Source organism: Bombyx mandarina, chromosome 24 (assembly GCF_030267445.1).
Source record: "Bombyx mandarina strain Sakado chromosome 24, ASM3026744v2".
NCBI classification, from domain to species: Eukaryota; Metazoa; Arthropoda; class Insecta; order Lepidoptera; family Bombycidae; genus Bombyx; species Bombyx mandarina.
In genome coordinates this window covers 8,883,462-8,911,422 of record NC_143230.1, presented here as the reverse complement: position 1 = coordinate 8,911,422, position 27,961 = coordinate 8,883,462, and the positions used below count along the sequence as shown (strand labels likewise).

The window sequence follows — 27,961 nt, the reverse complement described above, 5'->3', positions numbered from 1 at the left end:
CGACTTGGCTGTAGGCAGCGACTTGGCTGTAGGCAGTGACTTGGTTTGTAGGCAGCGACTTGGCTCTGCCCTTGGCATTGCTGAAGTCCGTGGGCGACGGTAACCACTCACCATCAGGTGGGCCGTATGCTCGTCTGCCTACAGAGGCAATAAAAAATTAATAAAGAAAATTTATATCGTAATGAAAGTTTTACGATTTTTTCAATGTCTTTTGTAAAGGCGCTGATTCTCAAAATACGCCATAGTGTAGAAATATGATACATATCTGTTTTATTCTTTTTATTATTATTCTATAAATCTTATCTTAGTTTCGGGAACATTTAATTTATTAATTGATTGCAAATTTTTTCTTACTTACTTGACCCTTATTGTTATATTTTGAGTAATTCACACTATATATTTATAAATTACAGCCTATGTATTATTATTCTGATGTGTAAGATTATTGTAAAGTTTCATCAAAATCCATTCAGTAGTTTTTGCGTGAAAGTGAAACAAACATACATCCATACATTTTTACAAACTTTAGGGTTAATAATATTATAATAGAATGGTGCTAGCTAGACTGAAGAAGTGCAGTACCTGATTTGTCGTTAAAAATTAAACCCACAGACAGCCCACAGAGTTCCTCGCCGTATCTTCTCAGTGGGTCGCGTTTTCGATCCGGTGGTAGATTCTGCGAAGCACTGCTCTTGCTAGGGTCAGTGTTAGCAACACTCCGGTTTGAGCCCCGTGAGCTCACCTACTCGCCCGGTTACGCTGACATAGCCTCTCAAGGCTATCAGCTTACGTAGGAACAAAAAGGGTCGCAATTGCGATCCGGTGGTAGATTCAGCGAAGCACTGCTCTTGATAGGGTCAGTGTTAGCGAATTCTCTCAGGTTCAGCCCGTGAGCTCACCTACCCGTCCACGCGTAGCTAGAATAACTTTTTAGACTACCTATGTACGAATAGAATATGTATGTAAAAAAATAGTTACTGCTTCACTGTGCAGTAAAGTATCCCCATCATTGGTCAATAATCACTAAAACTTTTTTTTATTGCCTTTTTAGGTAGACGAGCATACGGCCCACCTGATGGTGAATGATTACCGTCGTCCATGGACGTCAGTAATGCCAGGGGCAGAGCCAAGCCGCTGCCTACCATTAAGTACTCTCCGCAAGCCTCGTTTGAAGAAGAACATGTCATAGCGCTCGGAAAACACCGTGGAGGGGAGCTCATTCCATAGCCGGATGGTACGTGACAGAAAAGATCTCTGGAAACGCATTGTCGATGAACACAGCGCTTCCAGATAATATGGACGAACTCTGCTCCGATGGCGGGAGGTGTGATGATAAAAAAGAGATGAGGCGATCATCTCGGAATAATTCCTCCGAGCATTCTCCATGAAACAAAGAAGAAAAACAAAAAACAAAAACACGTCATCGGTTTTCCAAATCATTGATCGCGCATTGTTTAATTAAAGCGTCTGGTCGCGTGTCTGACTATTGTTTATAAAAGTGCCGAACAAAACGGAGCGTAGGGCGGACGCACACGAGATCATTACGAAGTCACGTGCGACTCTACGTGAAGTCACGCGTGACTGCCGTATGTGGACGCCCTTATATTTTTTTCTTATTGTAAGCTTTCTCGTAATTCGAATCGTATTTTGGAAAATTCTAGATGACGGCTTCGGGTCGCGGTTTTAATTAACAAAACTTTTTTTTGTTTTTGTTTTTCGGTTATGGCAACCGGCTTCATGCGACGCCATTGTTGCCGCCAATCCTTTTTTTTTTATTGCTTGGATGGGTGGACGAGCTCACAGCCCACCCGGCGCAAAGTGGTTACTGGAGCCCATAGACATCTAAGGTCTCAGTATAGTCACAACGGCTGCCCCACCCATCAAACCGAAACGCATTACTGCTTCACGGCAGAAAGAGGCGGGGTGGTGGTACCTACCCGCCCAGACTCTCAAGAGGTCCTACCACCAGTAATTACGCAAATTATAATTTTGCGGGTTTGATTTTTATTACACGGTGACCACCATTTTACTGAGATTATATTTCATCCCATATCATTTCATCTCTTTTCATTTAATTTTATCTCAGTTGATCTCAAATTAATCATCTTCATTTCATATCACTCCATAATAATATTATAATTTTTCATATAAATAAGAATATAAATTAAAATAAGACATGACCTTAAAGGTCTTAGTTACCAGGTCATAAAATCCCTTAAAAAAGAATGGATTAATATTGTTTGCCTTTAATATTATTTGTCTATAGTATAGTCTTGGCGAAATCTGTGATTATAGAAGTATATCTTTGATTATATTATAATAGGTACTCTTTGACAATAAAACCATAATCATGTTCAAACTTATAGGTAAATAAAAATAAAATTTTTGGTTTTTTTTTCAATACATGCGGTAGAACAAATCTTCTAATGCGCTTTAAGGAGGAACAGTTCCCAAGATAATGGCTGCGCTACCTCGTCGGACAGCCAGACTCACTCTCTGTGCAAAGTACCAGCCAGCGTTAGCAACACGTGTAGCTTCCTTCAAGCGTTTGGAGAATTCTGATAAATTATATTTTACTTCGTATTACATTTCAATTATCTATCTAATATATAAAAATGAATTGCTGTTCGTTAGTCTCGCTAAAACTCGAGAGCGGCTGGACCAATTTGCCTAATTTTGGTCTTATAGAAGGTTTAAAAGGTAGATAAATATGAAAATGCTTGGAATTAAATAAAAATAACAATTTTGTTTTTCCTTTGACGTGTCCCCCGTCGGACGGATTCCTTCTGTTTGTTTTAAATTTATTTTATAGAAAAGTTTAGGCCTTTTATTTATCGATTGAGGCACTACGAAGTCTGCCGGGTCAGCTAGTATTATATATAATTATAGTCGAATTTCGATTACTGGGGGACCACTGGTATAAATAAACGCTTCTTAAATACATTCGCGTTTCGTCTATAGTATAGATTCTATACTAATATTGTAAAGCTGAAGAGTTTTTTTCTTTGAACGCGCTAATCTCATGAGCTACTGGTCCGATTTGAAAAATTATTTCAGTATTAGATAGCCCATTTATTGAGGAAGGCTATAGGCATCACGCCAAGACCAATAAAAAGCACCAATAAACAATGTTTCAAAATCGGGGTTCTTCTTCCCTTTTGAGAGCTTCCGCTGCGTGCGCTGCGGAAACGGTTAAAGTTTCGCCAAAATATTGTATGAATTATCAGAATCAGTTCAAGCATTCTCGAGAAGTCAATGAACATACCTACATAGATAAAAAAAGGGTGGTCGAATTGATAGCCTCCTCTTTTGAGATCGGTTAAGAAGCGTGATTTTGGTACCTTAAATAGCTCCTTAACATTCTATTATTCCAAAAATATTTTTACTTTCCACGCGAACGAAGTCGCGGGCAAAAGCTAGTTAGTCCCTTAATAAAACGCGAAACGCCCCTAAAACTCATTAGCGCATCGAAATGTTTCGAACTCATTAAAAGCTCACAGACTAAACGGTGATTACTTAGGCGTTGTTGTCGGGGCCCGTGCGCCCGTGCTCGTTTTGTTGCAAATTGAACTAATAAACCCGGGAGGTCCCGCTGCGGAGGAGACGCCGGCCTCCCGTGACCTCTTTTCTGGTACTCCCGACGCGAAAATGCCAAACACGCATTGATACGTACAAACAAAAGTCGACAAAAGTAGACAACGTCTATAGACTCGAGAAAAGACATATAGATTTTTTTATTTTTTATTTTTTTATTGCTTAGATGGGTGTACGAGCTCACAGCCCACCTGGTGTTAAGTGGTTACTGGAGCCCATAGATATCCACAACGTAAATGCGCCACAAACCTTGAAATATAAGTTCTAAGGTCTCAAGTTTAGTTACAACGGCTGCCCCACCCTTCAAACCGAAACGCATTACTGCTTCACGGCAGAAATAGGCAGGGGGCGGTGGTACCCACCCGCGCGGACTCACAAGAGGTCCTACCACCAGTAATCTATTGTAAGTAATCCACCAGGAATCTAGAGATTTTCGGCGTGGTAGTAATAGCAGCAGAGTTAACTTAGTAAACTTTTACGGGCTTTGATCTTTGCGTTCGTTCAATTTGATGGTGGCCATCAGCGGCAATCTATTTTTAATATACATAGTGGTTTTTTTTTTAATAGTGTATCTATAGATACTAATATTATAAAGAGGAAAGATTTGTTTGTTTGTTTGTATTGAATAGGCTCCGAAATTGCTGAGCCGATTTGAAAAATTCTTTAACCGTTTAGAATCTACACTATTCCCGAGTGACTGACATAGGCTAGAATCTTTTTTGAAAAAAATTAGGGATCTTTACTAAAACTTCAATAATGTAACCCGAGGTGTAAAAAAATTACATAAAATATTCTTTACATCGCGTGCCCTACGAAAACTATTGATGATAGAATAAAATAATGTACTACGACTTTGTAGAACACATTATTATTTACAAAAAGTGTCGCGACAGCATATGTCTAACTATTATAGTTTAGCCGCAATAAGTGTTCTTTTCTTTCAACACTACAATCTGGAAAGGGCCAATTGGCAAAAGAAGGGTAGGGAGACCGAAAAGACGATGGGCTGACGACATAACCGAAATAATAGGAAAGGACTGGCAAACGATCGGCAAGGACAGAGATCAGTGGAAAGGACTGGAGGAGGCCTTCACCCGAGGAGGGGTCCATATCCAATAACAAAAATTAACTCGTACTAACATTTAGGCAATAAGCATTAATAACAAACTAAACACTAACAAATAAATACCACATTTCAAATGAAAGTTAAGGATAAGGAAATACAGGCTTTTTTATTTATTTTTATAAAGGTTCTTTTATTTAAAAAAAAAAAAAACAAAGTCAAAAATCGTTGAAATTTTTGTTATAGACCCGAACGGAACCGGAGCGGGTCGCTAGTAATTAATAACATTTTAAATAATTTTAAGTATAATAATAATCACAAGGCGCAAAGGTTTTGATTTAAAGTTAAAATAATTGTAGTTAACTTAAATCTGTAGATATCAAATTAACAAAACTAGTTGATTCTAATAAAAATCGCTTATAATTTTTTATTCATATCATCATCATCTTCATTCTCCTGCCCTTCTCCCAGTCACCTGGGGAGGGCGCAACATGTTTTCTCCTTCCATACTCCTCTATCTTAAACCATTTCTTCGCTCACTCCTCTCTTACACATATCGTCTTTCACGCAATCCGTCCATTCCTTCTTAGGTCTACCTCTTCCTCAATATCACATCCACATTCATAGTTAAACACTCTTACCAACCTCATTTTCATTTCATTGATTTTTTTTTCAAAGTTTTATACTTCAAATGGCTCTTCTGTAAAGTTTCAAAAACGTCGCTTAAACCAAATAGTCTTTCAAACATCGATTTTGCCTAATTATAAAAAAAAACAAGATTTAGTCTATAGTACCCTATAGTTCTATAGGTAACCTATAGTCTATGGCTTCTGGCAACCACTTAACATCGGAATGGCTGTGCGGCCCTACACCCGTTTGAGAAACGACAAAAATCACTAACATGCGTCTATTGGATCTGGATGGTCTAAATGGATATTACTTAAATATCCATTTAGATACTAATCTACTATCTTTACCTACCTACATTTAAATTGTATTATAACAACAAAATGTATATTAAGCATAGTTAAACTAACAAATATGTCATTGGTTATATAAAAGTCGATACGACAACAAATAATATCGAAATATTTACAAAAAATTCTGTAGGTAATTTAATATGTTTGTGTATTATAAGATTTAAAAAAATACTAAACAAAAAAAAAAACTCGAATTCACGTAACTCCGTGTGTTCCAATTCTAGAAGCAGCCAGCCGCGCTGTGATTGGTCCAACGGCGTCCAATCAGAGCGCGGCCTCAGTGTAGGCGGGAAGAGGCTAACGTCAAAATGCAAATTATGTTTTTTTTTTCTTTTCCCACTGTTGTTCTTCACGTACCAAGTTCGAGAACCGGTTTCCCTTCGTCTTTTGTCGTGTTTGTTGAGCATTCCGTTCGAGGCTGTTAAGGCGTTGTGCTGTTTGGAAAAAAAAACCTATTTACAATGTGTCATTGAGATTTTCGTATCGTAGATTATAATTTTTTTTTTTTTTTTACACCATTTAGATTGTGATATCTGAAACGAGATTGTTATAGGATTTTTCGTTCGTTTTTACGATTTCAATTTAAAATTAAGTGCGTTTTTGTAGGTATCTATTGACATAGATTACCTACGTATTTTATTTTTGAGCTTATTGATAATATTATATGTGCGTATTTATATCTATGTGTATATATATTTACACTTTTATGTGTGGTAGTTTTATGTGTATACTTAAGTATGAGTGTTTAATTTATATTTCAATGCACTAACAATTAGTCAGTAATACGTGAAGTGTTTTAAATAAATAAATTGTGTAATGAACGAAAATGTTTTTTTTTTCTTAATTTAATTGTTACAACAAATATAATGCGTATTATTTTTTAAGCTGCTTTATGATTCTGTGCGTAGGCATAAATCCTGGAAATATTTTCCTTCGATCGAAAGTTTTTTTTTTAATTACTACAATGGAACTATGACCTCACGGCCCATATGGTCTTCATTGTTTACCGGAGCCTTTAGACATCAACAACGTTAATGCCGCCATCCATCTAGAGACATGAGTTCTGAGATCTGTTTTTACAGTATACAACGGCTGCCCCTTCAAATCGGAACTATAATTGGTTCTTGGCAGAAAAATAATTAGAAAAAAAAATTTGGTTAACGTGTTTGGCCACATTAAAAACAACATAATTATACTACATAATCTTACTATATAAATTAATCTATAATTTTACATCTGAAGAGTCTACTTTAGGTTCCATTTGATGGTTTTCTGGCAATCTTTCCTACTTAACTTTGTTAATAAGTGGGCAGTAAAGCTTTTTATATTCAGTTATATTGAATTAATTTTTATTCATAAACATATGTAGGCACCAAATCATAATTAATTAGGTAAGTTTTTAAAAAAAAAAAAACAATAGTTCATTAAAGTTATATTTTATGTACCTACCTATATTTATAAGCACAGTAAATACGGTAACGAGAAAAAAAATCACGAATAAAATCTTATCGGTACCTATACATAAAAAGGTAAGCGAGAATAATCCAATTTGTTACTGAAGCTTAAAATAAAAATGTATTAGGTAACGTTGAATTATAATGCGTTTAGTCCCGTATCTCGCGTCTCGCAGGCCGGGATTATCCCCCCTCTTCCTCTGAACTCCCTCTGGAAGTGAGGGACGGCCGCTCCCGCCGTCAGTCAAGCGACAACGATCGCGTCGATAAGGCATCTTTTGCCTAATTAACTTTAAAAAAAAAAAAACTATCTATGAATCAATTGGAAATGATAGTCGCGTATACCTATGCGCGCTTATTGGAATTGAGAAATGTTTAATGAAAAAAAAACCAATGTGTCAAAAATAAATTAAGTTCGCCGCGGTCGACTAAATTTTTGAAATTTCAAATTTAGAATCAGTTTTCGAAAAATGTTAACGATGTGATGATTTTAATAGAATAACAGCTTTAATGCAATGTACTTACTCGTATATATATAAAAAAATGTTCGCAAAGTGTTCTGTGTGCTGTTTGTTTGTATCGTGTGTGTGAATGACGCACTATGCACAGTTATGTACGTGAATGCGGCTTCAGGAATAATCGTTCGCTCGTTCGATTCCCATAAGGTAAAGCTTCATTTGTATTTAGCCATGCTAACATGTTAACAGCCGTGAGCATTCATGAGCAGAATCCACGTTGTGACTTTAATGAATAGAATACGAGCTTCAGACACGGCGGCTGAATGCGAAGCTCGTATGCACTTTGGAAAGCAAATACATATAGAAGTTGGACTAATTTCCTACCAGAATTTTACTTATTACAATTACGTATTATATTATAACCGTTATTTAAGATATAATTGACATGACTTAAATCTCACACTTTAAGAGGCGTGATGACATTCACATTATGAATTCATCCTTCGTCTATTTACGCAATATAAAAAAAAAAAACTAATTTTCTATGGCTCTCGAAAAAATGGCGGCCTATCTAGCGCATTTCGATATGAAATGTCAAAGTTTTTGGCGCGTTTAACATTTGTCCGGTTCGTTAATTTTATAAAGGTCAACGTCAAAAAGTTTCAACGCGTCGTTACAAGTTAATAATATTCGCGTAGGTACTCAAAAAAAAAAAACATTAGAAATAATCAAATCTTAATTAAACTAAGCGATTATATTCACATACCTAAACATCCAAACACATTACATCTTTGGTTGTGATACACTAGTAGTCCGCAGTAACCTGGACTCTTATGCCGGTCATACTAATAACAACGGAATTCGAAAAAAAGTATTAAGTAAGTATTAGTACCTAAAACAAAACTCGACATGAACAATGAATGAATTCTTTCTAAATAATAAAATATGAAACAATATAAATGGCTTGTTCTAATAATGTAATAATAAATTAATGCTTGTAATAATAAATAGATATTAGGTATATATTAAGATTTTATTTATTTATTTACGTAACTTAAAAAGATTTTGTATGCCGAGAAATTGTAAACTCAAAATGGCCGATGGATTTTTTTTAATGGCGTCCGCTCCGCCTAACGCATACCGTTCCTACGACTTTAAGTTTATTTTTAAATTGAAATAAAAGAAGTTTGTATACTTCATAGCCACTTATTGACAATTCGGAATGAAATTTCACTATTGATACGAATCAGCGGAATAACACAACGCATTTGTTAAATAAATATTGTATTTTGTTTGGGAAACCAACACATACAACCAACACAGGAATACATCCATATCGAAATATAAAATACAACTTTACAACTTTACAAATTAACAAAAACCAACATCGAATAGAAAAAAAAAAGATATTCCAAAACAAATTAATATACCTACCTACACTAAAAACAAAAATCATCGAAATCGGTTGGCGTGATATTGAGTTATTAATCTATTTGTCACGTACGTAGGTACCTACTTCATGCAAATTTAAGACTTATAGGTATGGTTTTCTCATGGATACCTACCATTATCAGAACTGGACTAAATTGAAATGGGCCCAGACGGAAAGCGTCAGCTTTCTAATAAAAAAAGAATCATCAAAATCGAAACACCCAGTCAAAAGTTATGAGGTAACAAACATAAAAAAAAATACAGTCGAATTGAGAACTTCTTCCTTTTTTGAAATCGGTAAAAAACGGTGGTAGTTTACTAAAAGACTTTAGTAGAATCTTTGAGAAGCCCCGTCCGGCGACTTTGTAAACTTTGACGAACGCTAAACTGTTATTAAGCCACCATTGTTACATGGTTAAACATAAAAAGATATTCCATTACCGATATGAGACATTTGTATAGTTATATTAATACGTGAAGCAAAAACTATGTAGGTACCCCTTTTTACGAAAATTACGCGGACGGAGGATTATGAAATTTCCCACACTTATAGAGAATATAGAGAAGGAGTGCAGAATGCTAATATTTTTTTTTAATTATGCTTAAAAAATACAATAAATCAATAAAAAAAGCATTACACACACTACCATGTATTTGACACAATACATATAAATATACTCTTTTGTTTATTGTGAAACTTTTGTTATTGCTTAAAGTCTGTGGTCAAATTGAGAATAGGTTAATATTGTTTGTCTTTAATATTATTTGTCTATAGTGTAGTCTTGGCGAAATTTGTGATTATAGTAATATAATAGAACCATTATAATTTTCAAAGTTATACTTATTATAATAACTTATTATAATCGCATTTCGATTACTTAGTTTCCCCGTTAGATGTAAAAAAAAACACAATATTGATTAAACTAGAGGTCCCGCAGTAGTCGAAATTCGACTATAATTAATTGGAATTGTAAGTTTGTACACTATTATGATTGTATTCTATACTTCTATAATAACAAATTTCACCAAGACTACACTATAAAAAATATTAACAAAGACAAACAATATTTAATCTATTCTCAATTTGACAACAGACTTCAAGAACAAAAGTTGGACAATAAATAGTATGTATGCGTGACGCGTGTGTGCGTCAAATACATGGTATGTAGTGTGTGTAATGTTTTCTTTATTGATTTAATGTATCTTTTATGCAATAATTAAAAAAAATATTAGCATTGTGCACTTCTTCTCTATATTCTCTATACTAGTAAGTGTGGAAAATGTCATACTCCTCCGTCCGCGCCATTTTCGTAAAAAGAGATACAAAGTTTTTGCTTCACGTATTAATATATAGATAAAAACACACCTCGCGTTCCAAAAGTCTTTTTACGACTGTCATTTTTATTCGATGTTGTATGTAGTAAATCTAAATCATCACGGCCTTAATTAGCCGTTTTCAAAGTCCAGTGGATCTCAAATGTTTGTCACTCGACGACACAATAATTATTAAGAAATTCGCGACTTACTATTTACAGAAAGTTTGTTGCTTGCAGTAGGTTTGATACGTAGCAGCTTGGCTCTGCCCCTAACATTGCTGACGTTCATGGGCGACGTTAACCATCGGCTGGGCCGTATGCTAGTCTGCCTACAAATTCTATTAAAATAAAGGCTTATTGAATTCATCCGTCAAATGTACTTGTATAGTTTACGTCTCATTCACAGTTTTATTTCTCCCGCGTGTATAGTAGATACGCAATTCCCCCCCTTTTAACTCAGATAAAAATACGGTATTTCTGTATACATAATATGCGAACGCGTGTGTCGCAACACAGAGTTTGAGAGCCGTTTTAAATGACAATCATCAATATCAGTCTTCGAATCTGATGAATTTCGAAGCAGGGTTCAAAGATGAGCTCACGGGGTTTCAGCCGGGAGATCTATATTGCTTGGAGATTAGGTAAGGAAGTAATGGCCCGCGTCGTGCTAAGTTTTTATCCTGGCCCATCGACTTGAGGTCTCGGTTTTAACTCGGTTTCCACTGGTGGTAGGACCTCTTGTGAGTCCGCACGGGTAGGTACCACCGCCCTGCCTATTTCTGCCGTTGTAACTATACTTGAGACCTTAGAACTTATATCTCAAGGTGGGTGGCGCATTTACGTTGTAGATGTCTATGGGCTCCAGTAACCACTTAATACCAGGTGGGCTGTGAGCTCGTCCATCCATCTAAGCAATAAAAAATAAAATAAAAAACATTACAACGACTGTACCCCCGTAGGTTTTGAAGGCGCTGGACTTTTCTCTGGCGGCTTAAGGTGAGGGGGCCGAACTTCCTCGACGCTCGGGATATAAGGGACTCTATGACGGACTGAAGACGGTAGAGGACCACCCAGTAAACGATTTTCCCGCACTCTCGTCTTCTCTTTTCCAGCCTAAGAGGCTATTTTAGTAGGCGAGCTCACGGACTCAACCTGAAAGAATTCGCTAACACGAACCCTAGCAAGAGTCGTACTTCGCAGAATCTACCACCGGATCGGAAACGCGACCCACTGAGAAGATTCGGCGAGAAACTCAGTGGGCTGTGTCTGTGGGTTAATTTAGTCGCCGAGCCCTTCGTCGCAAGCGACGGGTTCGACGAGAACGATGTCCGGGCATGTTGCCATCCTTTCTTGCAAGGTGACCGATGTATGGAAGGCCTCTGCGAAGACATTAGGATGAGGGTGGGAGGCGATCTTGAGTTCTCGCATAAACAATTGACGTTAGTCCGAAATTTTGTCCACGGAATACGGAGCATCGTTCTCCAGCATCAGGGAATAAGTCTCAGCGCTTCATGAAAAAATCGGAAAGACTAGCATCCGTACTGTTGGTTATTATACTGAGACCTTAGAACTCATATCTCAAGGTGGGTGGCGGCAGTTACGTTGTAGATGTCAATAGGCTCCGGTAACCACTTAACACCAGGTGGGCCGTGAGCTCGATCACCCATCGGAGCAATAAAATAAAAAACAAAAAAAAAGATCTCCGGGTTTTTCCACTCATGGCCATGCCAATTCTCCTGCACACTTCTCGAAATAGCCATTGTTAATGTATACCGTATGTATGTATGTATATATAAATACTGTATGTTAGCCGTCCGCACGTAGCTTAGGCTACCAACGAATAGGTAGGGATAATGTGTACCATTTAAACGTCGGTCAAAGCTATCACTACATAGAATAAAACAAAATCGCTTTCTCTGTCCCTATATTTGTCTGTCCCTATGTATGCTAAAATCTTTAAAACTACGCAACGGATTTTGATAAAAAAGAGAGAGATAAGACAGAAATGGGCCAAAGGAGTGACAGAATGGTGTCCTAGATATAAAAAGCGAAATAGAGGAAGACAACAACGTAGATGGGAAGATAACATCAAAAAAGTGGCAGGAACGACTTGGATGAGAAAAATGCAGGATATAATATTATGGAGAACCCTTGGGGAGGCCTATGCTGTACAGCAAGACGATCAAGAAACCGGTGTTGAATAATAAAACCAGATAATAAGTATATTAAAAATGTAACTTAAATTAGATTGTTAATAAAGGCTTATATTATATTATTATTATATTAACGGGTTTTGATGCGGATTTTTTAATAGATAAAGTGATTGAAGAGGAAGATTTGTATGTATAACAACATCCATTAAATAGTGGAGAAATCAATGATAAATTACAGTTTCCGAAGCGAAGCGAGGGCGGATCGCTAGTTTATTATAAATAAGACCTTCCGTTTATTTTTTATAGAATCGTCCTATATTTGAAGAATAATACAGTGCAACCTACGGTATAACAAATCGTAAGGGAACAATTAAATATTCGTTATATCAAGTAATTCAGTAAACTGACTTTGTTCTATTAAGATTAATTTGGTCTACCATTTGTTATGACGAGACCACTTGATGGTGAGTGTTTTCCGTCGCCCATGGACTTCAGCAAAGCCAGAGGCAGAGCCAAGCCACTGAAGCCACTGCCTATCGAAATATTTACGAATTAATATAACGAAGAATTTGTTAAATCTTATATATTATATTGAGGCTCGTTATATTAAGGTAGCACTGTATACAGGTAAATAAACTTGCTTATTTTTATCGCTAAATTTCATTAAATATAGAAGTAAGCACGTACAATGACTACTAATGACTTGCACGCACAAATCTATCGATTCCTAATCGCAGGCCACCTGTGTACCTACTACATTATAATTCGATTTTTTATTAGAGCTAGGCACTTTGGTTACGCGGCCAAATAAGCAGGTGCCAAGGGAGACTATGAAAAATAATCAACAAAAAAAAAAAAAAAGCGAGACGTCAAAACAGTTTCGAATTTCGAACGTATTATTTATATGCGTACCTACCTACCTATATATTTTTTAAAACAAAACTCTTTGTTCTCTCTCGCCCTTCGCGGTGTTCGTTAAATGAATTTATAGCTTTTGTTCTTTGTTTTTTTTTTTAAGAGACCGTCCTGGCCGGCGATAAAATTTAAACGCTGTTCGATTTATTTGACATCTGTGTATGAACTGTTCTGCAAGTGGACACATAAAATAGCGCCAATTATAATACGTATTCCGGTAGTTAAGCACCTATCGATATTTAGCTCGACGAGTAAATGTCGAAGTCGCCGTGGCCTAAAGGATAAGACGTCCGATGCATTCGTGTGAGCGATGCACCGGTGTTCGAATCCCGCAGGCGGGTACCAATTTTTCTAATGAAATACGTACTCAGCAAATGTTCACGATTGACTTCCACGGTGAAGGAATAACATCGTGTAATTAAAATCAAACCCGCAAAATTATAATTTGCGTAATCACTGGTGCTAGGACCTCTTGTGATTCCGTGCGGGTAGGTACCACCGCCCTGCCTATTTTTGCCGTGAAGCAGTAATGCGTTTCGGTTCGAAGGGTGGGGCAGCCGTTGTAACTATACTGAGACCTTAGAACTTGTATCTCAAGGTGGGTGGCGCATTTACGTTGTAGATGTCTGTGGGCTCCAGTAACCACTTAACATCTGGTGGGCTGTGAGCTCGTCCACCAATCTAAGCAATTAAAAAAAAAAAAAACGATGGGTTAAAGGTAATTTAGTTCAAGCGATATTTCGCTTAATACCTACGCGACATTTTTCTTTGTAATTAACAGGTTAAGGACCGGAGCGGTCCCTGTGGGTGGATACTACATATTACTTTGCCAAAACAAAATTAGCGGTTCTTGGGACCGCCGCAACTCATCTACCGCAAGTTTTCTATTGAATATGTAAGAAACGCTGACCGTCATGGCTCATCTAGGCTAGTAGTTATACACATATAGAAGGGGGACTATTCGACAATATAATTGCATAATGAACAAAACTAAAAGTAGGTAGGTATAGCTTATTTGAGTAATTCCTTATCCATATGCATTTATTTACTTTTGGCAAAAATCGCTAAAAAATCTCGGTCCTTAATTTTGTTTTTTTTTTTCTACCTAAGCTGATAGTCTTGAGAGGCTATTTCAGCGGAACCTTAACTAGTAGGTGAGCTCACGGAGCTCAAACCTGACGACGTTGCTAACACGAACCCTAGCAAGAGCCGTGCTTTGCAGAATCTATCACCGGATCGGAAACGCGACCCACTGAGTAGATCCGGCGAGAAACTCAGTGGGCTGTCTGTGGATTAATTCGCTCGTCGAGCCCTTCGTCCACAAGCGACGGGTTCGAAGAGCACGGTGACCGGTGCTTGTGGTGCCTAAAAGCACCGTTAATGGATCGGGAGGATCTGTAATGACGTGCTTTGGGCGACGTCGACAGTTTACCGTTCGGTCTACCTACAGGATCTGGTATGGTCAATATGTTACGTGGCAATCTATACTAATATATAAATATACAGTGGTTTTTAGGGATGTTCAGTTATAACTACTGAACCGTACCTCCGATTGACTTGAAACTTGGTATCCATGTAGAAAATACATGTACTTAATGGATAGGTTAATATTTATATGAGTGTTAGACTCCCTACACCAGTTGCGGGGGCGTTAATGATTAGAATCTTTGTGGTAGTGAGAAATAATAATGTTAATTTTAATTGCCCAGCGAAGCGGACGGGTACAGCTAGTTCCTTATAAAGTCATTAGATTTTTCAAATTTTTCATCTCTAACATCTATGGTTGGGTTAATTCTGTTTTTTTTTTATTCTTTCGCGGCATTGCACACGCCTTTTATTTATCCGGTTCTTACACTACACACGCGGGTTTTCACATTTAAAAACTCACTTTAAGCAATGATGGGGTAAATTAGCCTAAATAATGTGTGGATATCGTAGATAAGCCTAACCCGCGATCATGGCGCTTGTAACAGTCGCATTTTTATCTATATATGTAAAAATGAATTGCTGTTCGTTAGTCTCGCTAAAACTCGAGAACGGCTGGACCGATTTGGCTAATTTTGATCTTTAATTATTTGTGGAAGTCCAGAGGTTTAAAAGGTAGATGAATATGAAAATGCTCGAAATTAAATAAAAATAACAATTTTGTTTTTCCATTGATGTGTCCCCCGTCGGACGGTTTCCTTTTGTTTGTTTTAAGTTTTTTTTTATACAAAAGTTTAGGTCTTTTATTTATCGATTGAGCCACTGCGAAGTGTGCCGGGTCAGCTAGTGAACATAATAAACGTGAAAATCCCGCTAAATACAGTGTGTTTGAGGCTGTCTTGAAAAAAAAGGTAAATTCTTTATTATCACCCGCTCCAACGTCCCGTATATCAAGCTGTATCGAACTGACTATAGTTGCCTACATAGATCTAGTTTGGGAATTGTGAATACAAGATTCCAATAAGAAATATCTTGTAAACTCTGTACTGAAGCTCTTAAGTCAAGAGGCAGACAGCGCCCTGGTTTACCTCTGACATAGCCGAAATCAATGACTAACGGTAATAATTGAACTTCAGGTGTAGGCTGTATCGAATTGCTACCGCGGTCAGTAAAAAAAACTCGAGAAATTTTAAGGACGTCGTCGAAATAAATAAAAAGTTTTTAAGATTAATACAGACGTAAAATAGAAACGTTTTTGTTTATGTTCCAATATACAATATTGACAACTGTGCATCCTTATATTTACTATTTATTTATAATATTATAAATACAGAACAGTTTTCTAATAAGGCCAATAGTTTGACAGGACGTCCAAATGAACGAAGCCATTGTCAAAAGAAAAAAAAACAACTATGTATGTTTTTTTCGAATTTTAAAATGAATTCCACGAGCTGTCAATTTTTAAAAAGTTCCGTTTGTAGAGCCGCCCGTCTCTCTCATTGGTAGGGGGTGGGCTTCTCTGCTCCGGATTGGTCGCGGACGGGGTGGAGGGTGGTTGTATCGGCCAATCGCAGACCGAGAGGATTCCGTGCCGTATCTCAGCTCGGCACCCCCAGGATTTAAGGGCCTAAGGTAGTGTTTGCGCTGCATTTTAGCTGTTTGTAGAATTAATTGATGTTCGTTTTTTTTTTTTCGTCGTCGTCGTCGAAAGGTAAGGGCCGGGGGTAAGGGCCTTTTGAGTCGCGTCTGAGTGGCTAGCGTTGGATCGTTTTACGTTGTCTATTGTTGTTGTTTTTTTTTTAGGTTTTATTGACGCTTTTTCGTTCTTCATTAAAACATTCGAATATCCTCTGCCTTTTTGTTATACGGCCTATCCGATGGAAAGTCTTTTGGCCACTACAGATACAGCCTCACACACTGTTTTTTACCCACTGAGTTTCTCGCCGGATCTTCTCAATGGGTCGCGTTTCTGATCGATGGTAGATTCTGCGAAGCACTGCTCTTGCTAGGACTAGTGTTAGCAAATTCTCTTAGGTTGAGCCCGTGAGCTCACCTACGCGTCCGGCTGTAGCTAATATAACTCCTTAGGCTACCAGCAAATAGGTATGTGAAAAAACAATTTATTCTCTATAGGGACTTTCACGTTTATTAAGTTTACAATAATGCGACTATTACAAGCACCATTATCGCGGGTAGACTTATCTACATTATCCACACATATTTAGGTTTATTAACCCCATCATTGTTTACAGCGAGTTTTTTTTAAATATGTAAAGCCGCGTGTGTAGTGTAAGAACCAAAAAGTAAGACCCAAACCTAGACGCAGCCTAACTAAATCTAACTACTACTGGTGGTAGGACGTCTTGTGAGCTCGCGCGGGTAGGTACCACCACCCAGCCTATTTCTGCCGTGAAGCAGTAATGCGTTTTGGTTTGAAGGGTGGGGCAGCCGCTGTACCTACTATAAAACTGAGACTTAGAACGCTATCTCAAGGTGAGTAGCGACTTTTACGTTGTTAATGTCTATGAAATTCGGTAACCACTTAACCCCAAGTGGGCCATGAGCTCGTCCTCTCGTCTAAGCAATAAAATAAAAAATACCTCTATTTAGCACACGATTATCATTGAAATAACTTCTGTCGTATGTCTATGATGATCTGGAGTTTGACTCAATCAAATCAAATCAAAAAAATTTTATTCAACATAAATGAAAGTACATACTTGTTGAACGTCAAAAAGAACTACCGCCAATTCACAAGAACTAGCCTCCGTCCTGAGAAGAATTGGCAAAAAACTCAGAGGGCATGTCTTTTTTTTTTTTTTTTTTAATATGAAATTATTATTTATTTATTTTTTAATATTAGTTTTTTTTTTTTTTTTTTTTTTTTCAGTCACTTCAATCAGTAAGTATATACACATACAGTAAGCATCATTGCGCCATTTTGAGAAGGCGGCACGAAAACCTTCTTGTCGTGGCTTCCGGTAATTACATGCCCTATTCTGTAGACCAAATGGTAAATAGTCGACGTCGCCCTAAACACGTCATTACGGATCCGCCAGATCCATTAACGGTGCTTTTAGGTACCACAAGCATCGGTCACCGTCCTCGCCGAAGGGCTCGACGAGTGAATTAACCCATAGACACAGCCTCCTGAGTTTCTCACCGGATCTTCTCATTGGGTCGCGTTTCCGATTCGGTGGTAGATTCTGCGAAGCACTGCACTTGCTAGAGTCAGTGTTAGCCACCGGTTTGAGCCCCGTGACCTCACCTACGCGGTAGGGTGAAGCTAAAATAGCCTCTCAAGGCTGTTAGTATAGGTAGGGAAAAAAAAGCGTTGCCTCAAGTTTATATAGTCGTGAATACATTATTGTTAATTGTTAAGATATTTAATGTCCCACTAACATTGGCCTCGATATCGCTTGGTCATCTTGTTCGAGCGTTTTAAAGCAAACTCCGCTGTTTCCGGTACTAAGAGAACGAGGTCATATTGTTTGTTACTTAAACGACGGATCGAATGGTACCGTTTTAAAAATGATGACGTCAGCGTGGTGACGTCATTCTCTTCGTGTTTTACCTTACTTATTCATTGGTAGCCTAAGAGGCTATTCCAGCTACGCGCGGACGGGTAGGCGAGGTCATGGGCTCAACCTGAGAGAATTTGCTAACACTAGTCCTAGCAAGAGCGGTGCTTCGCAGAATCTACCACCGGATCGGAAACGCGACCCACTGAGAAGATCCGGAGAGAAACTGAGTCAGTGAGCCCATCACTATTGGTCGTTTTTTATTATTTTTTATTTATTGCTTTTGAAGTCGTCGTGGCCTAAAGGATAAGACGTCCGGTGCATTCGTATCTAGCGATGCACCGGTGTTCGAATCCCGCAGGCGGGTACCAATTTTTCTAATGAAATACATACCTAACAAATGTTCCCGATTGACTTCCACGGTGAAGGAATAACATCGTGTAATAAAAATCAAACCCGCAAAATTATAATTTGCGTAATTACTGGTGGTAGGACCTCTTGTGAGCCCGCGCGGGTGGGTACCACCACCCCGCCTATTTCTGCCGTGAAGCAGTAATGCGTTTCGGTTTGAGGGGTGGGGCAGCCGTTGTAACTATACTTGAGAACTTAGAACTTGTATCTCAAGGTGGGTGGCGCATTTACGTTGTGGATGTCTATGGGCTCCAGTAACCACTTAGCACCAACAACCAAATCAATAAAAAAATATAAAAAATATGGGTGGACGAGCTCAGAGCCCACGTGGTGTTAAGTGGTTACCGGAGCCCATAGACATCTACAACGTAAATGCCGCCATCCACCTTGAGACATGAGTTCTAAGGTCTCACTTTTAACAGTACAACGGCCGCCCCACCCTTCAAACCGAAACGCATTACTGATTCACGGCAGAAACAGGCGGGGTGGTGGTACCTACCCGCGCGGACTCACAAGAAGTCCTACTACCTTATTTCATTTAAAATCAGTTACATTTTTTTCGTTAAAACGTTGTATTCTATTAAAACAGAAACACAGCATCCAGCGATTACTCACTTTAGTCCGTACCTAGAGTCTTTAACAAAAAACCCGATATTCTTTAGCGCAAAATTTAAGGCAATCCCGACCATGCTAACAACAATATAAAGCTTAAATTTCTATGCACGTCACTCGGATATTGGTACGTGACAAGGTAATATAATGCAAAACCCTTCCTTCCTTTCCCACGCATTCGCAACGATTAGCTTCACTACAATCGTCCGGCATTGTATTGGGAGGTGACAAAAATCACGGGTTGGCTTTTGACAGGAATTCGATTAGAATCGTGTGAATTGAAATATACCGTCGACAATACTGGTGGTAGGACGTCTTGTGAGTCCGCACGGGTAGGTACCTACGCTCTGCCTATTTCTGCCGTGAAGCAGTAATGCGTTTCGGTTCGAAGGGCGCGGCAGCCATTGTAACTATACTGAGACCTTGGAACTCGTGTCTCAAGGTGGGTGGCGACATTTACATGTCTTTTTTTTCAATCTAAGAGATTATATCAGTATAATCGAGCGCGTAGGTGAGCTCAAGGGGTCTAATCTAACGATGTTGCTAATACTAGCCCTAGCAAGAGCAGTGCTTCGCAGAATTTACCACCGGATCGGAAACGCGACCCACTGAGAAGATCCGGCGAGAAACTCAGCGGGCTAATTGGTAAAAATGCTCCGTTTGTCCAACTACAAAGGGTTAATATTGTGCATTATTGACATTCACAGCGATCACTTCAAGTACCAACAAAATCTCGATGGATCCTAGAACTATTGCATTAATATAACCGAGTTTAAATCTACATTATTCCTAAACCCTCTCACAGACAACGCACTGCGTTTCTCGCTGGGTCTACGCAGCGGGTCGCGATTTCAATCCGGTGGTAGATTTTGCCAAGCACTGCTCTTGCTAGGGCTAGTGTTAGCAACATCCTCAGGTTAGTGCCCAGTGAGTTCATCTACCAGTCCGCGCGTAGTCGGAATGATCGTATAAGCTACCAAAAATTAAGTAAGTAAAAAAAATATCTGCGTCATTTGGACATAGTCGCATGCCTTTCCAGTTTTACTAGGACAGGTGGGCGAGCAAGGGCTCAGCCAGGGCTAGAATTTGCTAAAAGCTACCCGAGCGCCTCCAAAGAAGACCTAACAACTCAAGAGTGGCTGCTTCGCGAATGAATCTACTACCGGATCGGAATCGCGATCCGGCGAGAAACTCAGCGGCCTGATGTTTAGGTTAGCTCTAGAAAATGACGACTCCGAAATCAAATCGTAAAATCGCCTATTAACATAATACGACTTCACATAAACATAAAATCGATACCCGAATTTCCCGCCAAAACACAAAGTGCACAGACTAAACAATACGTTTGTGATATTACCGTCGATCGCGTATCGCGTAATACGGCCGGCCCATTCCCGGTCACGTACGACCGTAGACAATAACGTAATGTCACCTTTTTGTTGTCTATGCTTGATTTATTATCAGATTCCGGGATTTAAATTATTGTATTGTGAATTTATTGTGTTTTCGGCGTTATATTTTAAATTTACCATTTTATTTGTTACTGATGGTAAGCTGTTATAGTCCTACGTGAATGCTAGTAGAAGCTAAACCTCTATTCAGCAAGAGCTTTTAAACCTCCCTTCAAAGACACACCGCGTCGCTCAGGAGACTCCGTGTTAGCAGAAGCCACATTGCAGTGAATGATTGTTGGATTTTTTCCCCCTACCTATTCGCTGGTAGCCTAAGGAGCTATTACAGCTATGTACGGACGGGTAGGTGAGCTCACGGGCTCAACCTGAGAGAATTCGCTAATACTAGCCCTAGCAAGAGCACTACTTCGCAGAATCTACTACCGGATCGGAATCGCGACCCACTGAGATCTGTTAAGAAACTCAGTGGGTTGTGTCTGTGTTTGTTTGTCTGTGTGGGTTAGTTTGTTCTAATTTTGGAAACACGCATAGTATAAAACGGAAATATAGTTTTTATTTAGTCAAAAAAAAAAATTACGAAATACCGGCAATGAGTTTTTATTTTTTTATTGTTTAGGTGGGTGGACGATTTCGCGGCCCAACGGTTGTTAAGTGGTTACCGAAGCTCATAGATATCTACAATGTAAATGTCGCTACCTACCTTGAGATATAAGTTCTAAGGTCTCACTATAGTTACAACGGCTGTCCCACCCTTCAAACCGAAACGCATTACTGCTTCACGGCAGAAATAGGCGCGGTGGTGGTACCTATCCGTTACTACACGATGTTATTCCTTCACCGTGGAAGTCAATCGTGAATATTTGTTAAGTACGTATTTCAGTAGAAAAATTTGTACCCGCCTGCGGGATTCGAACACCGGTGCATCGCTCAACACGAATGCACCGGACGTCTTATCTTTTAAGCCGCGATGATTGTTTGAGTGGGTTAGGGTTGGACATTCACATCCCTATTTTAATTAATAGCTACAGACTATTATCGTTCAAGACGTTCTGAACTAAATTCTTAATAATGAGCTGGTAAGTAAGATATATTAACATCATTTAAGACATGTCCCGTGAAACAAATCTTCCCTCGTACAGAAACTTCAATTGTCATAATTTGACATATTGTTATCGTCATCGATCGGCCGTAGACAAAGGGCGCCTAATTATTCGGCCTCACGTTCCGCCCGTACGCCGACATCACAGCTATTGTGCCATTCATAAAAGCTTATTTTTATTGTGTTTTAACGACAATACATACATACATACATACAATAATTATATTATCGTTTTATTATAATACTATTGTGTACGTTTACGATGTGCAAGCAATTATGCGTTCTCTTTCTATAAGTAGATTAGCTGTTATTGAGGTGCGTTTGAGTCGGCAACCTCATGTGTCAAGGTGGGCGGTGTGGGGTGTTCTATTGTATTTTCGATTGCTTTACACTTCGCTCACAATGGACATTGTAAGTAGACTCAAAGACACGAAAGCTCAAAGTCAAAGCGGATTTTTTATTTATTTTTTATTGCTTGGACGGATGGACGAGGTCACAGCCCACCTGGTGTTAAGTGGTTACTGGAGCCCATAGAGATCTACAACGTAAATGCACCACCTACCTTGAGATATAAGTTTTAAGGCCTCAGTATAGTTACAACGGCTGCCCCACCCTTCAAACCGAAACGCATTACTGCTTCACGGCAGAAATAGGCGGGGTGATGGTACCTACCCATGCGGGTTCACAAGAGGTCGTACCACCAGTAAAATGTGGGGTGTTCTATTGTATGTTCGATTTCTTTACACTTCGCTCACAATGGACAATGTAAGTAGACTCAAAGACACGAAAGCTCAAAGTCAAAGAGGGATGGAGAGAGCTGTGCTTGGAGTTTTTTTTCTGGGATCGAATTAAGGACAAGGGTTTTTCAGGAGGATCGTGGAAGCTAATGAAGCGATTTAAGATTGCAGTGCGCACTGTAAATTTCTCTTAAACAATAATAGTTTAAAACTAACAAAATACGCTTTTATAGAAAATCCAACTAAAAAATAGAAAATAAATTTTAATAAATTTGAATTAAAAATAGTGTAAGAAAAAATGATTTTATTTAAAAAAAAGCGTGGGGTGCATGGTATCAGCACTTACAAATATTTTATGAACAGATATGAGTAGAAGGGCTATTTTGATAATATCCTGAAAAACACCCCACGGTTTTTTTTTACAATAAAATCATTTTTTATCATCGGTCCTTAATAAAGTTAATTCGACGTTTTGAAGGGGGGTCAAAATCATGTTCAAAGATTCCGTTACAAACATACATACATGCGTCTGAAGCTAATAAAACCGTATTAAAGAGGCGAAGACATCAAAAGCTTTCTTTCAAATGGCGACCGCTAGCCGGACCACGTAGCGTGTTTCTTTTTTTGGTATTACCGTAACACAACGTAGGTAAATGCCGCCACTCACCTTGGGATATGAATTCTAAGGTCTCAGTATAGTTACAACGGCTACTTTTACAAAAATTGCGCGGACGGAGGAGTATGAAATTTCCCACACTTCTAGAGAATATAGAGAAGGACTGGTGGTAGGACCTCTTGTGAGTCCGCGCGGGTGGGTACCACCGCCCTGCCTATTTCTGCCGTGAAGCAGTAATGCGTTTCGGTTTATAGGGCGGGGCAGCCGTTGTAACTATACGAGATCTTAGAACTTATATCTCAAGGTGGGTGGCGCATTTACGTTGTAGATGTCTATGGGCTCTAGTAACCACTTAACACCAGTGTGAGCTCGTCCACCCATCTAAGCAATAAAATAAAATAAAAAAGCTGCCTAATTCCCAGTATATTATGTATCTCTAAAGAAAATAAAACGTTTTACTTATAATTTTTAAATTAAAATAATTTATTTAGAAACATGATAAATCGTTAATAAAGTATTTCATTACAACCTAAAATCTGATATGAACAAAGCAAATGTACAAAAATATATTTAAAAAAATAAAAATATTTCTGTATATATAATTAATTATGCAACGCCATTGCTATCATGAGGTGCAACTAAAAATGCTTTATTTAAATGTAAACAATATGTAATTTAGGTCAGTTACAATGTGTCCATCGCTACTGTTGCATTACAATAAAGCGTTGTATGCCTGACTCGGCTATACTTAGTAAAATGAGGAAGTAAAATGGAAAATCGCTTTAGGAAAACAGTCGCCATATTGGTTGTCGCTCCCGCGCTTTGTCCGTACATAGACAATATTTGAAACAAAAACAAAAAAAAGGATTTATTTGTGTGTGCTTGTTTTTTTTTTTTTTTTAAATGTTGTGACTAGTGTTTCTATTTTGTAGACTATATTTGTTATGCGTTTGAAGTTCACGGAGAAAATGTCGGGTAAGGTATTTATTTATTTAATTGTGAAATATGTATATATTTTTTAACGTTAATAAATTACACAACTTTTTTGAATTTGTTAACGTTCCTCTTTTGTTTTTTTTAAATATTAATATCGATTTAAATTACGAAATCTAAGACTGCACGTAAATTTTATCGTGTGTGTGTGTTTTTTTCTTTGTTTCGTATTTACGCTAAGCGTTCATTATCGGTTCGGCTTCGATCCTTTGTGCTACTGAAATAAAATAATTAATCAAATAATGGAAGTTACATACAAAAAACGTAAGCAACTGATCGTGAGTGGTCAACGTCTTTTTGGTACAACAATATGTGCCCAATTGCCGTTAAGTGTTTACTCGTCTGCGGCAGAAATGGGCAAAATGGCGGCACCTACCATAATTACCGGAATTATGCAAATTCATAAATTCGCAGAGTATGATTCAACTGACACCATCGTCTCCTGCTACAAATTTACTATTAAAAAAAAAACCAGCAGTTTATTATAACACTGTGACGCCATATTACTGATTTTCAAATACATTTTTGGCTCTTTACTAAAGCTGCCAGTGTTGTGACTTCGCTCCATATAGCTATATCGTCCGTCTCTTTCTTTCGCTAAAATCGCGTTCCAGATACGTGCAATAGGATTTAAATTATCGACCCCGACTTCAGCATATAGACGGGGTACATACATCTAGGTAGATTCGTCAGCTGTTATGACACATAAACAAACAGCAGACGAACTATGAGGATAATTTAATTTTAATAAATTATGCTATAATTAAGAAAATTAAAAGAAGAAAAAAAAGCGGCTCTGACTTCACGCGTTTTAGGGCCACAACGAAAACTTTAATTTTTTATTATTTTTTATTGTTTAAGTGGGTAGACGAGTTTACGGCGCACCTGATGTTACCCGATTACCGGAGCCCATAGACAGCTACAACGTACCTAAATGCCGCCACCTACCTTGAGATAATATTTCTAAAATCTCAGTTTTTACAGTACAACGGCTGCCCCGCCCTTCAAACCGAAACGCATTACTGCTTCACGGCAGAAATTGGCAGGGCGGTTGTGCGGAATTGCAAAACGTCTTGCCACCAGCAATTAATCAAATTATAATTTTGCGGGTTTGATTTTTATTACACGATGTTATTCCTTCAACGTGAAAGTCCATCGTGAACATTTGATAAGTACCTACGTATTTCATTAGAAAAATTAGTACCCGCCTGCGGGATTCGAACACCGGTGCATCGCTACATACGAATGCACCAGACGTCTTATTTTTTAGGCCGCGACGACTTCAATAGGCCCGAACATTACTGCGGATGTGTATTGTGTGGAGCTGAACATAATTATGCACAAGCCTTTTTTTTTCGGCCGGGGGTGAACCTCCTCCAAGGTCCCCGCGCCTAGGGGTCGCGCGGCGTATGTGGGACTTGACGATCTGCTGATGTTGGGAGCAGATCTTTTACTAGTGGTAGGACTTGAGGAACGGAAATCGTGTAATAAAAATCAAACCCGCAAAATTATAATTTGCGTAATGACTGGTGGTAGGACGTTTTGAGTCCGCGCGGGTAGGTACCGCCGTCTTACCTATTTCTGCCGTGAAGCAGTAATGCGTTTCGGTTTGAAGGGCGGAGCAGCCGTTGTAATTATACTGAGATCTTAGAACTTATATGTCAAGGTGGGTGACGCATTTACGTTGTAGATGTCTATGGGCTCCAGTAACCACTTAACACCAGGTGGGCTGTGAGCTCGTCCACCTATCAAAGCCATAAAAAAAAAAACGCCCTTACCGATTCGATGCACGATTTTCGTCCACCAATCTAATAAATAAAAAAATATAAAAAAATGGAATTTTCTAGAAAAATTATCACTGCATTAGAATTTTACTCAATAATCAGTGCGTTCGAAACATATTTAACATTGCTTTTTGTTTTGTCGACCTATTCCCGGGGAGCCCAAAGGCTATTACCTACAGCTACGCGCGGACGGATAGGTGAGCTCACGGGCTCAACCTGAGAGAATTTGCTAACACTAGCCCTAGCAGGAGATAGAGCCTAATTTTCTTCATCATCATCATCATCATCAACAGCCCACAGTCGTCCACTGCTGGACATAGGCCTCTCCCAATCCACACCACTGAGCCCGGTCTGCGGCTCTCCTCATCCACTTCTTGCCGGCCACCGTGCGGAGGTCACCGCACCACCTAGCCAAAGGGCTAGTGGAGACCGCGCAGCGGAAGACGTAACGTGGGAAGCCTAATTTTACTAATAATAAATTCCACTTAATGCAACAAAGACTTATGATTGCATTATAACAAAAAAACAATACAATTGTAAGATCCGTGAATACGAAAACCCATGTAGGTATCCGAAACTTCGGAAATAATTTAATGACAGTAAAAAACACGATTTAACACGTTGTAAATAAAAGCGTATTAAAATAGACTAGCGGTTCCCCGGTAGTCGGAATTCGACTATAATTAATGGAGATTATAAGTTTGTACACCACATATTATGATTATTCTATTGTCAAAGACTATTATTCTATAATCACAGATTTCTCCAAGACTACACTTTATACAAATATTAATAAAGACGAACAATATTTAATCTACTCACAATTTGACTACAGACTTTATGCAATAACAAAAGTTTGACAATAAACAAAGAGTATATGTGTGTGTGTCAAATACATGGTTGTGTGTGTAATGTTTTTTTATTGATTTAATGTATTTTTCACGTATAATTTTAAAATAAAATTAACATTCTGCACTTCTTCTCTACATTCTCTATAAGTGTGGGAAATTTCATACTCCTCGATCCGCGCAATTTCCGTAAAAAGGTATACAAAGTTTTTGCTTCACGTATTAATATTAGGTATACTAGAGGTCCCGCAGTAGTCGAAATTCGACTATAATTAAATGGAATTGTAAGTTTGTACACTATTATGATTGTAATTTATACTTCCATAATCACAAATTTCGCCAAGACTACACTATAAAAAACTATTAATAAAGACAAACAATATTTAATCTATTCTCAATTTGACCACAGACTTCAAGAACAAAAGTTTGACAATAAAGAGTATGCATGCGTGTGTGCATCAAATACATGATATGTAGTGTGTGTAATGTTTTCTTTATTGATTTAATGTACCTTTTATGCATTATTTTTAAAAAAATATTACCATTGTGCACTTTTTCTCTATATTCTCACGTATTAATATATGATATAGATAGATATCATTGTGTCTGCCGCTCTCGTGTAAGTTCCACAGATTAAATTAAACATTATCAAATTATTATAAATTTCCCGCGCATTTCATCGACTCTTATTCCAACCGCCAGATATTTCACTGTTAACATTTCGTATACCTACTCATAATCTTAAAATTATTTGTGAATTCCACTCAAGCAGATATTTCCTATCCGAAGCTACAAAATGCTATAAAATTGTTAAGTATATTATAAGTATATTATTTAAAACAATATAGAAACTTTTTATTTGTAAACCTTTTGCCAACGGGAGAATCATGTGATAAAATATTTGCTTTTTCGTTAATTATTTTCCGAATTTGGTTTCTCCACCAAAGAGCTTTAAAATGAACCAATGTCCAGTACAATTATAACTATATTTATTTATTTATTTATTTCTTATTTATTTATTATTATTATAAATGTAAGATTGACATTGGCGGACTTAATGGCTAAAGTATTCTCTACAAGCCAACCAAAGATAGTGCAGAGAAAATTGTGGTAGGTGCAATGAAATTTATATTAAATTA

The 27,961-nt window shown here is 38.1% G+C and overlaps 1 protein-coding gene across 2 annotated transcripts in view; it reads left to right on the top strand.

Annotated features, from left to right (window-relative positions):
* The first annotated feature begins 7,333 nt into the window (after positions 1-7,333).
* Positions 7,334-27,961, top strand: part of sim (bHLH transcription factor single-minded) — a 92,625-nt gene continuing 71,997 nt past the window's right edge. For both annotated transcript variants that reach the window (XM_089737970.1, XM_089737969.1), the window contains exon 1: positions 7,334-7,756. The gene's annotated coding sequence lies outside the window, so the exon portion shown is untranslated. The remainder of the gene's footprint in view (positions 7,757-27,961) is intronic.